This window comes from Hyalella azteca, unplaced genomic scaffold (assembly GCF_000764305.2).
Source record: "Hyalella azteca isolate HAZT.00-mixed unplaced genomic scaffold, Hazt_2.0.2 contig11473, whole genome shotgun sequence".
Classification (NCBI taxonomy): Eukaryota; Metazoa; Arthropoda; class Malacostraca; order Amphipoda; family Hyalellidae; genus Hyalella; species Hyalella azteca.
In genome coordinates, this window is record NW_025941472.1 from 85,636 (window position 1) to 97,158 (window position 11,523).

At 38.8% G+C, this 11,523-nt stretch overlaps 1 non-coding gene across 1 annotated transcript; it reads left to right on the top strand.

The window, feature by feature from the left end:
* The first annotated feature begins 5,282 nt into the window (after positions 1–5,282).
* On the top strand, positions 5,283–5,354 carry Trnae-cuc. The gene has a single exon. It is a non-coding gene; the product is annotated as a tRNA-Glu (tRNA).
* Positions 5,355–11,523: the final 6,169 nt, after the last annotated feature.

The window sequence follows — 11,523 nt, forward strand, 5'->3', positions numbered from 1 at the left end:
GTCGCTCTCGCCGCGTGGCGCCGTGGCCTGCAACAGCCAAAAGAGTCGCCGCAAGAATGCGGTGAACCTCTTACGTCTTTTGGGGGCGGCGCCTCGCTGCGGCTCAGCTCTGGTGGCTCACCCCGGACCATCACTGAGAACAGATCCCAGCTACTGATGTCACCCTGACCGTGAATTATAACTAAAATTCTCATTTTTCGTATCTAAATAGCGAACTTGACCAGAATACCAAATTATTTATTCCTACACGATTTCTTTTCTTACGTTGGGAAAATGGGTTTTTAGCCGTTAACACTTTAAGAGGGTAAACCCCTAAACCACCTACAAACATCCATACAAAATATTGTTCAACTGTGTCTACTTTCGCACAATTCTCCACTAGAAAATCGTTGTCATTTCACTCATTTGTACGACAAATTTACGGATGGACTTGCGGCCGGTCTCGCGGCGTAAATTTGTTCTCAATTTGAGACTTTTTGTTCAAATTATCCTCATATGAAACATTTCATCTAAAAAATGGAGTTGGAGATTTATTTTATCGCAGCTAAAAGTATGTACATAAAATATTTCTTAACATTTTGATCACCCTTGTATTTGACCATTGTAGTTGAATCGCGAATTCGAATCACCCTAATGACGCTTCCCTTGCCCTTTGGCCAGACTCCAGTCGCGAGCCAGCTGTCATGTCGGCAGGAACGATGTTCAGCTGTCGTTGATGATTGACTTTTGGCACAATGTGAACGCTTTCCAAAATTGTGATGCTGCATTCATACAGTGTGTTCTTATACTTAATCATTTGTGAGCGTGTTAACCTAGTCAAAGTTGAGCTGATAACGCACGTTGCAGGCATCCTATATACCTAGGTTTTCCGAGCCGAGATTATTCAATGGAAACTGCGACAATTGAGGCTATTGTCAGGACTTGAGCACGGTAATTAACAAAATTTCAATTGCAATTTTTCAGTGTTGTTAATGAAATAATTATGCAAATTAGGAATCCATATGGTAATCGGCTTTGTCACATTTCCATATAATTTCCGTTTACAAAAAAAAGTGAATTGAGATTTAGTTGTTGAAAATCGAAAAAAACTCGGTTTCCCACCTCTCGCGTCGTCTAAGCCAACAAAAGTTAATACAGTTCACTAGCCTACTTCCATTCAGTGTTATTTCTTCCTTAGGCATCAATGAACTTTGATCCATTCATTTTGGAACGACAGGATTGCTGATATTATAGTTTCGTCGAAGCAAAAGTTTATTTTTCCGCTGAAACAGTGAGTTTAGTTCTGTAAGAGGTGCCAAGTCTAACTGTGTCTAGCTTTTTACTTTTTTTTTTTAACTTTTTACAAAAGTTAATCTGGCAAGTAAAGCGTCACCATTGTATCACAGTTTATAGTCATAAGAAGCTGTAACCATATTGCACATTGCATATTATAAATGTTATAAAAGAAGCTTCATGTTCGAAATCGAAGTTAGTTTTAAGCGCTGCATGTCGCGGACACAGGCAGCCTTATCAGTATCACACGTCGCCCTTTACTTATATTTGCACACTAATTCGACTCGTGAGTCCTTGTCGAGTCCCGAAGCTTTCGTTTCTAGGCCTTTAGGTCCTTACGAATAGCGTTGATGACGGTTAATGCAGCCGTAGACAAAGGATTACGCTGAGATTTATGACTAAATAACCAAATAAATTTTCAGTTGCCTCTTATCTACTAACTCTCCTGTGCATTCTGATAAACTGATATTGATGAGGATTATTGCACGTGTGATGTTGGAGTTTATTTCCAGGTTGATAATTAATTTTAAAAAGTATTATCTCGATACTTGTTTTTGTATTGAGAGACTCTAATAGGGATATTCATGACGCGCAGAGGACGAAACGCCGCTCAACTCCTCACATCTCTGAGGCCAGCCAAACGGCGGTCGGTGACTGCCACGGTAGTCGATGTGAACGAAGTACGGGTATTAGTTCAAACTCCTGTAGCCAGTAATAGGTACTATTTCGAAAACTGCCTCTGGTTAATCACGCTTTTAACTATTATGATCAAATTTAACCTCCCGGTTAAATTTTATCGTTCTCTGCGAAACATATAATGGGAGATTCATTGGTGCAGGTTAGGTTGAACATATGCCATATGCCTAAGAAATAAGAATTATTAAAACTTCAAACCAAATTCAGTTACTTTCTTTTTAACTGATATATATACCTAAAGTTTTTAATTATAATTCTATTTTAATTATTGGCTGACCTTCATATTTGATATTTCTAGCTATTAATTTATACCAATCTTTCAATGAATCTTGTTTAACAAGAATTCGGACGCCTTGTTGCGATATAGGGACAACATCTCGGGCAATTCTCAGGCCGATCTTAAAGATTCACTGAACATGAAAAATACCCCTAACGGGAGCGCAGCCGTGCACCACCAATTTTGTGCACCAATAAACCCTGAATCGAACGCCTTTGATCTCTCCGGACATCCCCCAATCAGCCGTGAACCACTCGGCTTTGTCCTCCTCCGGCCTTGCATAAAACCTGCCTGGTCTAACCAGCCCTCGGTCGAACGGCCACTTGTCGAAGGTCGATGAATTTTGGAACAGAACTATGCTATCTGAAACCTAACCTCAGATGCGGTGAACGTAAAATTACGTAATTTAACGATGCGCGGAAGTCAGATTCGATCCGCGGCCTGGTGGTGCACGGCAAGTTCTATGCGAGGCCGGAGGAAGACAAAGCCGAGTGGTTCACGGCTGATTGGTGGATGTCCGGAGAGATCCAAGTCGTTCGATTCAGGGCTTATTGGTGCACAAAATTGGTGGTGCACAGCTGCGCTTCCCCTCTAATGAACGCACCTCGATGAACTTTTTACTTGCGTTTATTAGGACCTAAAGGTCATGTTTGAGTCGTGATTATTTTTTAGATTTCGCCTCGGTTTCCAACTTATACGGGCTGAAATTAGCTGTGAACGTCAATTTTTTTTAAGCACTGAACAGATTTGAACGAACCTTCGAATGTAAATTCCTACCCATTTGACGGTGATGTTTAGATCGTGCAATAAATTTTCAATTAAGGCTTAGTCGCGAGTTATATAGCGACCGGCATTTCAGTGGTCGATTGTCAAATTTTCAGTGAACAACTGAACATGAAACATCTTCTACAGTCTAGACTAATGAACGCAGCTCGATGGAACTTTGCACACGTCTTCGTTAGGACCTAATGTTCATGTTTTAGTCATGATTATTTTTTTGATGTTGCTTTCGTTTCCAAGTTATGCGGGAAGTTTCGTTTAAATTAGGATGGAAGACGTATTAGGCTAGCTGCGAATTTTGGACCGTATGACAGTATAACTTGGAAACAAAAGCAAAATCGAAAGAATAACCACGACCTAAACATCACCGATGACCTAATTTGTTCAGAGAAATGCGTTATAAGCGCCAAATCTTAGTTTTCATATTTCGTCTGGTGCAAAGAACCGTAGTTTTAAGTTTTCGATCGTAAAATCGTATATAAGCCGTTATTTTTGTATTCTAATGAATGAAATATTACCTCCTATCGTACTTAGCATGTAAGTGGACTTGTACCAATATAAATAACGCCACTCACTACCCGAGTTGCTTCTTTATTATTATTACAACTCTTCTCTTTAACTTCACTTCTTGTTTGTCAGTCTGTCTGTCTGTTTGCTACAAATCTTATAATCGATATTTAATACACTTCTACTTGCCCAATAAATCTGAAATTTCGCACACTTGCGTAAAGTTGGAGACAATGCATGAATCAATTGACAGAACAAATTATAAATTAAAATTTTTTTTTTCATCATTAAAAAAATTAAAAAATAATTTCGTCTGCTACAAATCTTATAATCCATATATGACACAATTTTACCTGTCCAATTGATCTGAAATTTTGCACAATTGCATAAAGTCAGACAATGCATGAATCAAATGACAGAATAAATAATTTTGAAAATTTACAAAATTTTGATATCTTAAAAATATGTTGAAAAATATTTTTTTTCAATATTTGAATATAAAATTAAAAATTCATTGTACATGTGTAACATCCAAGACACTGGATTGTTCAGAAGTGTTGTATTTAAAAAGTAATTTTTAAACGCATATTTTTTTATTACTAGCTTTCCAACCCCGGAGTGCATACCTCAGATAATAATTAGATGGATGATTGGGTTATTTTTTATGATGCAGTTACTTTCGATACACAATTTTTCTCCATGCTCATGGTTATATTTTTAAAATCAACGTTTTCTTCGGCGTGTTCTTTCAAAAAATTTGTTCTTGCATAAATCATCTCGGTAGTATTTTTTCGTTGTACAAATCTCAACTGCAACGTTTCTTCGTTATACAAATCTTCTCAGTAACGATAGTTCGTTACGCAAATCTTCTCAGTAACGTTTGTTCGTTACGCAAATCTTCTCAGTAACGTTTGTTCGTTACGCAAATCTTCTCAGTAACGTTTGTTCGTTTCACAAATATTCTAAATATCGTTTGTTCTGTTCACAAATCTTCTCAGTAACGTTTGTTCGTTTCACAAATCTTCTCAGTATCGTTTGTTCGTTACGCAAATCTCAGTAACTTGTTCGAGTATCATGGAGACAACATGTCTCTAACGCCCGAGTCTCCACCTCAGGAACCAACACAACGAACGCTGTGCGCCGTCGCTGGCCTGATGGAGTCATTAGGCAGGCGTACACACGGCGCCCGCGTGCTGCAGGGTTTCTGTCAACCTCGTTATTGCTGCTCTCTCTTCTTCGCGCCTTTTTTTGTGTTTTCTCTGCTCTCAGTAAATTATTGTGCTTTATTTTGCTGCATTCGTGAGTCGTGACGGATGTCTTTCTATAGGGGCTGACCTTGTCATGTTATTCTGAATTTTTTTTTTCGATGAATTGATGCATCGCAATTGTACGTTTCTACAATGATTGTCCGTAACGACTATAAACGAGAACATCATTTGAAATTCGAATACCTATGATCAAAACAAGTCGGACGCAAATATTGTGACTGACATCATTTATTAGTCGCAAACAACTTAATAATTTCTATTTCGTATTTATTAAGCATTTTTTTATGTGTTTTTGTTCATGTGCGGAATGGTTGCTGAAATTTCTGTTTTCAATATCCTGGATTGTAAATTTTGCACAGGTACATAAGTGATTATGAAGCTGCAAAATCATAATAATCTAACTAAAAATATTTTTTCAAAGATTTTAAAAAAATATTTTTTTATGCTATTGAATCATACTATGTGCGGAGCCCAAGAGTATATCCCGTGTGGTCTAGTGGCTAGGATACGCGGCTCTCACCCGCGAGGCCCGGGTTCGATTCCCGGCACGGGAATGCGTTTTTTGTCGTGGAATTGTGCACCATTTTTAACCCCGGCAAAACGCATCTACATCGCTTGATAAAATCGACTACCCCTACCTGGCTACAAACCCAAGTATCGGCAGTGAAGCGAACGTTTGCATAATTTAATTGATTATACCTTTTATTAATGAAGACTAGTATGAATTGTTTGATGTTTTTTGGGTAAATTTGTTATTGTTTGGAACTCGTACTGAATTTGATGTTTTTTTTTTCGCTATCAATGCAGTATTGCCGTCCCGGTTGACGGTTGATGCTGTGTAAACCAAACCATCCAGAGCGCCCCACCACAGAGCTCGCAGTGGCTGAGTGCGGTTTTCAGTTGTGCTGCGTTGTTGTGTAAGCAGGGCAGTTGTGGTCCTGCGTTGTTGTGTAGGCAGGACAGTTGTGGTGCTGCGTTGTTGTGTAGGCAGGGCAGTTGTGGTGCTGCGTTGTTGTGTAGGCAGGACAGTTGTGGTGCTGCGTTGTTGTGTAGGCAGGACAGTTGTGGTGCTGCGTTGTTGTGCAGGAAGGACAGTTGTGGGGTTAATTTATGTAGGCAGGGCAGATGTGAGGATAATTTGTTATATTTGTTTGAGTTTCTTGTACGAGTTACCATTTTCATGGTGCGTTTCACGCTCTCCTCATTGACTATACGAAATTTGAACGCTTTCAGCTTCTCCCTCGCCTGCTTCTGCGGCCGGTCTGTTGAGACTCCGCCTAATAAATGATTGATGTGCAAACGTGAGATGGCTTCATGGCTGCTCCGCTGCAAACCTTTTGCATGTCCATAACCCTATCATTTGTACACCTGATCACAATTATGTCATGCCCGTTGTTGTCGCACAAGCGAGTGGTAGCTACGACGAATAGACGCAAGCCTTTCAGCTCACATTCGTGGCTACGAATGACGAACGGCCTTATTAATATCGTTTCCTTATCAACCCCATATTACCGTGCGTTTCGATTGCTCGTTTATTAAGCTTTCGAGCAAGATCTCTAGATATGTAAACCTAGATCGTTAAATATGGAACGCTTTACGATCAGCTTTTTTATTGTTGCTAATTTGGTCGATTAGAGTGATATAAATTCGCTTAGTTTTACTTGCATTCTTCTGAGCTTGTGAATACTTCTGACTACATTTTTGTTATAAATCATTTAGCTGGACTTGACAATCGCAAGATTCAAATAAGGAAACGAAGTTCGTAAAACAATAACTGCTGCTCTGCCTAACTTGCACATTACTTCACAATGTAATTACTACACAATATGAACATTACAGGCATTATGGGATGATAGAAATGTGTGCAGTTGAGCACAGCACCTACCGGAAATGCTTCGCGAATCTGATAACTTGATGTGTTCGCTATCTATGTGAGACTCGACGGATATATATAGAGAGATATAGACAGGCTAGGAACAGCCTTATGTGAGCATACGCTATATAGTAGTGGCTTGCATGATGGAATATTTTGTCATAGGATTATTACGTGCTGAACTTTGAATAAGACCGCTCTGTACATTCTGAAGAGAGGCCCTAAGCTCAATTCGAGTTAAATACCTGTTAAAATTTTGATATGGCAAGAATTAATGTAGTCAAGATACTAAAGAATGAATGTAATATTTGGCAAGAATGCATGTAGTCTTTTCGAACGATAAGTGCACATCATTGAGTTAAGTGTACTAAAGTTACTGTAACATAACTAACATATAATACCGTTCTCACTATAAATAACATTTTATGTTGGAGCTGGTCAAACCTGAAATTCAAACAAATAATCCAGTTCTTAGAGCGCTATCGTTTACTGTTCTGAAAATTAATGCACTTCCGAGACTTTAGGTGATAAAGATATATGCGTGGGAACTAGCACAAATGTTGCATATATGGAGCACTATGACCGAAGGAAGGTAATTCCATATCCCTAGCAGACCAACAGCAACAGTCAGAAATAATTATTAGAATCGTTGGCTACAGTTGTGTGCATTTCAATGTATGCCGTCAAATTATTTGTTATTTTTTATTTGATACAGAAACCTGTTTTCTTACCATCTAACTATAGTGTAATGGATATGAAATGCTGAGTGCTATGTTTTAGACAAGCTCTGGCCATATACTTCATTTATTTGGGTCGAATGTGATGTGTATCTAATTTCTATTAAAACAAATTCCTCGCTCGAAATGAACATCCTGATTTTTGAAACGTCCGCGAATTACATGCGTACTTGTCAGCAATTGCAACGCTATGTTTTACCTGAGCTCAGGGAGACTATGCAGTTCTGGCCACTGGGGAGCGATACAGTCGGTGCTAATCGCGCCCGTTGCCGTACAGCGCTGCCTGCAGCTCTACAAATTAGGTTCACAGCCGCGGCGCTCTTCAGTCTCGACAACGCGCGCTTTCGTGGTGGTTGCACATTATGTTCGCTCACAATTTTTGAGCGCAACTCAATTATGTGACGAACATTGAAGGTCCCATTTGAAAAAAACTCAACTGAAATGCCTAAAATACCTTATGGAACTTTGGTGTTCTTTTATGCGGTGATTTTCAGAGAGGTAATATTTCATTTTCTAGGAGTCTTATCGTGCATTATTCTGCAACGTCCAAATTGCATCAGTAGATTAAGACGATAATACTATGGTCTTCACGTTATGAAGACATCTGAAATACCCTATTAAAAATTTTATTCATTTTCTGCCAAACAATAAGTGAAAAATCTCTAGGCACTTTTTCCGTTTAACGGCAGTGCGACCCCTGATTCCACCTTTCTTTTGGGCGAGAGTTAGACATCATATTATTCATATATAAATTTTAGTGATCCACTATTATAAGTGGCCACTTTGTCATCAGTGTGTAATCTAGACGATATAATTGCTAACTGACTCAATTCACTTTCATTATTGTACTTATTCTCAGAGTTTTCTGTTCAATCCATTGGCTATTTGATGAAAGAATCAACATGCTTTAGTTGGCTTTGTACGATTACTTATAATACGACGGCGACTTCAAGAAGGACATTCATAAGTAGACCTTGGCTTAAGTTTTTATTCGCTTGTTAGGTTCCTCGTTCGTCTTCTCATGTTTTCATGAGGATGATCCAAGCATTAATTGGACATATAAGCTCAGCAACCGCTGAACTTGAGAAGCCAGTTACGTTCCGTCCAGTTGGTCATATTTTCATCAGTTTTTTAATGAAGAATTCATTTGGCCCAAAACGATCTCTGGGAAGGTGCAATTCGGATCTAAAACCTGGTTGGAAAGTTCATTTCGAGTTTGTTTTCAATTTGACATGGTTCATCGAACCACGTCTGATGAATAGGTAGTAATTTTCACAATCTTTGGAATGCATTAATCTCTGCATGCCGACTTGGATAAAAATTACATGTATCACAGCTATACAATGGCTTTTATCACTAATTAACTTAGAATTTAAATATGTTGACAAATTCAGCCTATATTAAATGAAAATATGTCGATGACCACTGGAGCTTCATCATCAGTTCAAAAAATTCAATGTAACAAGATTCGTTTGGGACTGCTACGTTTGCATGGTAGGGATTGAAGCCTAAATTGACAGAATAAGTGAGGAAGCGACGTATACAACTATCAATTAATTTTTCCTTACTTAATTATTTTTTCCTTCGTTTTTTATTTTCCCTAATTATTTTATTTTTCCCTAATTATTTTATTTTTCCCTAATTATTTATTTTATTAATTTATTTTTCATTAGAACGAGAGGCGTTGTTCAAGCACGATTCGCGTTAAAAGTTATTTAGGATTCCAAAATCTATAGTTCCAAACTACCGAAAGTGATTGCTAAAATTTCAAAATCTTCCGGACAATGTACGGTACAGCGCAGCAATGTGAGCCCTGCAAAGGCGCTCCAGCTGAACAAGGCTCATTGAGTCCCTCGAAATCTATTAGTAAATTCGAGTTTCAACCTCTGCCGCGTGAATTTGCTCGTATTAGTTGGTTATAGGATAATTTTTTATCTGATGATAGAGTTAGTCTTCCAAACTATTTCATGGGATAAAAGTTCTATATTTGTAATAATTTAGTTCCCCTCAGGGACCTCTGACTCGTATCCTGTGCTCGTCAGAAGTCCTATGCATGGGATTTCGCGCTCCTGGTGGACTTGTTCCTGAGCGTCCCACCGCTGATCTCGCGGTGTCTGACCGAAGATCTCAGTCTCCATCTTGCTGAAACCACACGTTCCTAAAGTTCATTTCTTCAAGTCTTGGAAGAAAAAGTTCCTCGATCATGTTCCTGTAACGAGCTCCATTTACGGTAACTGCGCGTTCGTTTTCTTAAAAAAATAAGGACCAATTATTCCCATTACCGACGTCGCACACCAGACAGTAACTCGCTCACAGTTAAGAGGCTTCTGGTGAAACTCACGTGGATTTACACCACACCAATAACGCATGTTTAGCCTGTTGACGCAGCCGGAAATGCGGAAGTGAGCCTCGCCACTGAAAAAAACGACCGCGTCTTCAGGCAGGTTGTCAACCAGCATTTTCCATGCATTTTGAGGGGCAACAAAATCGCGTTCAGTTAATTCTTGCACTACAGCAAATTTATTTGAGAAACTTTGAGAAACAAACTTGGGAACTGTCCCCTTCAGATGCACCCCCTCTCGCCCCTCTACCCGACCAACTAACCGCACAGGAATTTTTTCAAATAAGCAAGTTTCTGTGGCGCACCCTGTAGCTTGATAGCTGAAGCGCTAGCCAACCATTCTCCTACTACTAGTAATAATAATTTAGTTATAAAATTCACAGTAAAAATAACCATTGTTAATTAGTACTCAAGATAAATGTTCGGCATATCTAGATCATTCCTATGAAATTTATGAATTATTAACAATACTTTACATCAAATTTTACGGTGAACATTGCAGTAAATGCAATTACCTTCCTCGCCAGATTCTTCAATGGGGGGGTCCAGCTGGAATAAAATATCGATTTTGATTAATCACAAGCCTCTGTGATGAATTTCTGATTCGAAAAAAATATTGCTTCATTTGAAATTAATTACGTGAAAGAGGGACCATCTTCTCGTGACACGGCAAGCTCGTTATTGTTGAATGCCGAAGCTCCTAAACCTTTATATGTAACTTCCAGGACAAGGGTTACGTATGTAATTTTATAAATTCATAAGTTTAGTACATATATAAATGTTTTAGTATACATAATATTTTAACGTTGAAAACTTGAAAGCGGAGCGTTTTTTGGCGCTGCGTTGGAGGGAACACGCGTGTCACCGAGGCAATTGGAGCTCAATCGATCATGGGAATCCCTTGTGTGCATACTCGTTCATCTTGCAGTGTTGACTCGTTAGCGGTGCTTCTTAGTGAATGATCACAACTCGGGCCTCATAAGCTCTTTTTTTATCGAACCTTGAGTTTAAATCCATTTATTCTTCTGTGATGGATACTCCATGAATTGGCCTTATATATTTATCAGTCTCATAAAATTGTATGTGAAAAAAAAAAACGACCCTGTAACTGATGATGAAACAGCCTTCCTGACCCGAATTTCTGACCGCTAGATCCTTATTTTTCAATCGTAATGTTTTATTAGTACTTGCAGATGATCGTAAGTAAGGTATTTGCAAGCCTTTAACACTTGTTAGAGGCATTCTTTCTTAATGAGGACGCATATTCGTGGCAAGTGACGCTAGTTTCTGAGCCAGAAGCAAGTTTGTGAGAGTCCAATTATAAATGATAGGATTGTAAAGCTCTTCCGATCTATCTCGGAAGAATATCACTAAGTTAATTCATTCCTGAAAGTAATATCAATAATTCATTGAAAACAAATTCCTTTATAAAGACCATTTCAAGGCTAGTGGGTGCACAGAGAGGCACAAGAGTTTTCGTTGATCTGCAGGCAGTGTTTACGGCAGCGCCAAAAAAGAAGCTAGACGCTCGGGTTTACATTGCGGACGCGTATGCTGTTTTGTTTACGCTTTAAATTGAGCTCAGCTCAAAGGCTGGAGAGGGAAAAAGTTCGTTTACAATATGCAAGCAGCTCGAAATTCCGTCAGGGTCCTGTTTGTTTAACTAATAATATTTTAGCGCGGCTTCCCTAAGGCATATTTTGAAAGTTCCCTGCTCATGTCCGTAGCCTTGTAGTACAATGTCTAATTAATCCATTTGTTACAGTAACCAT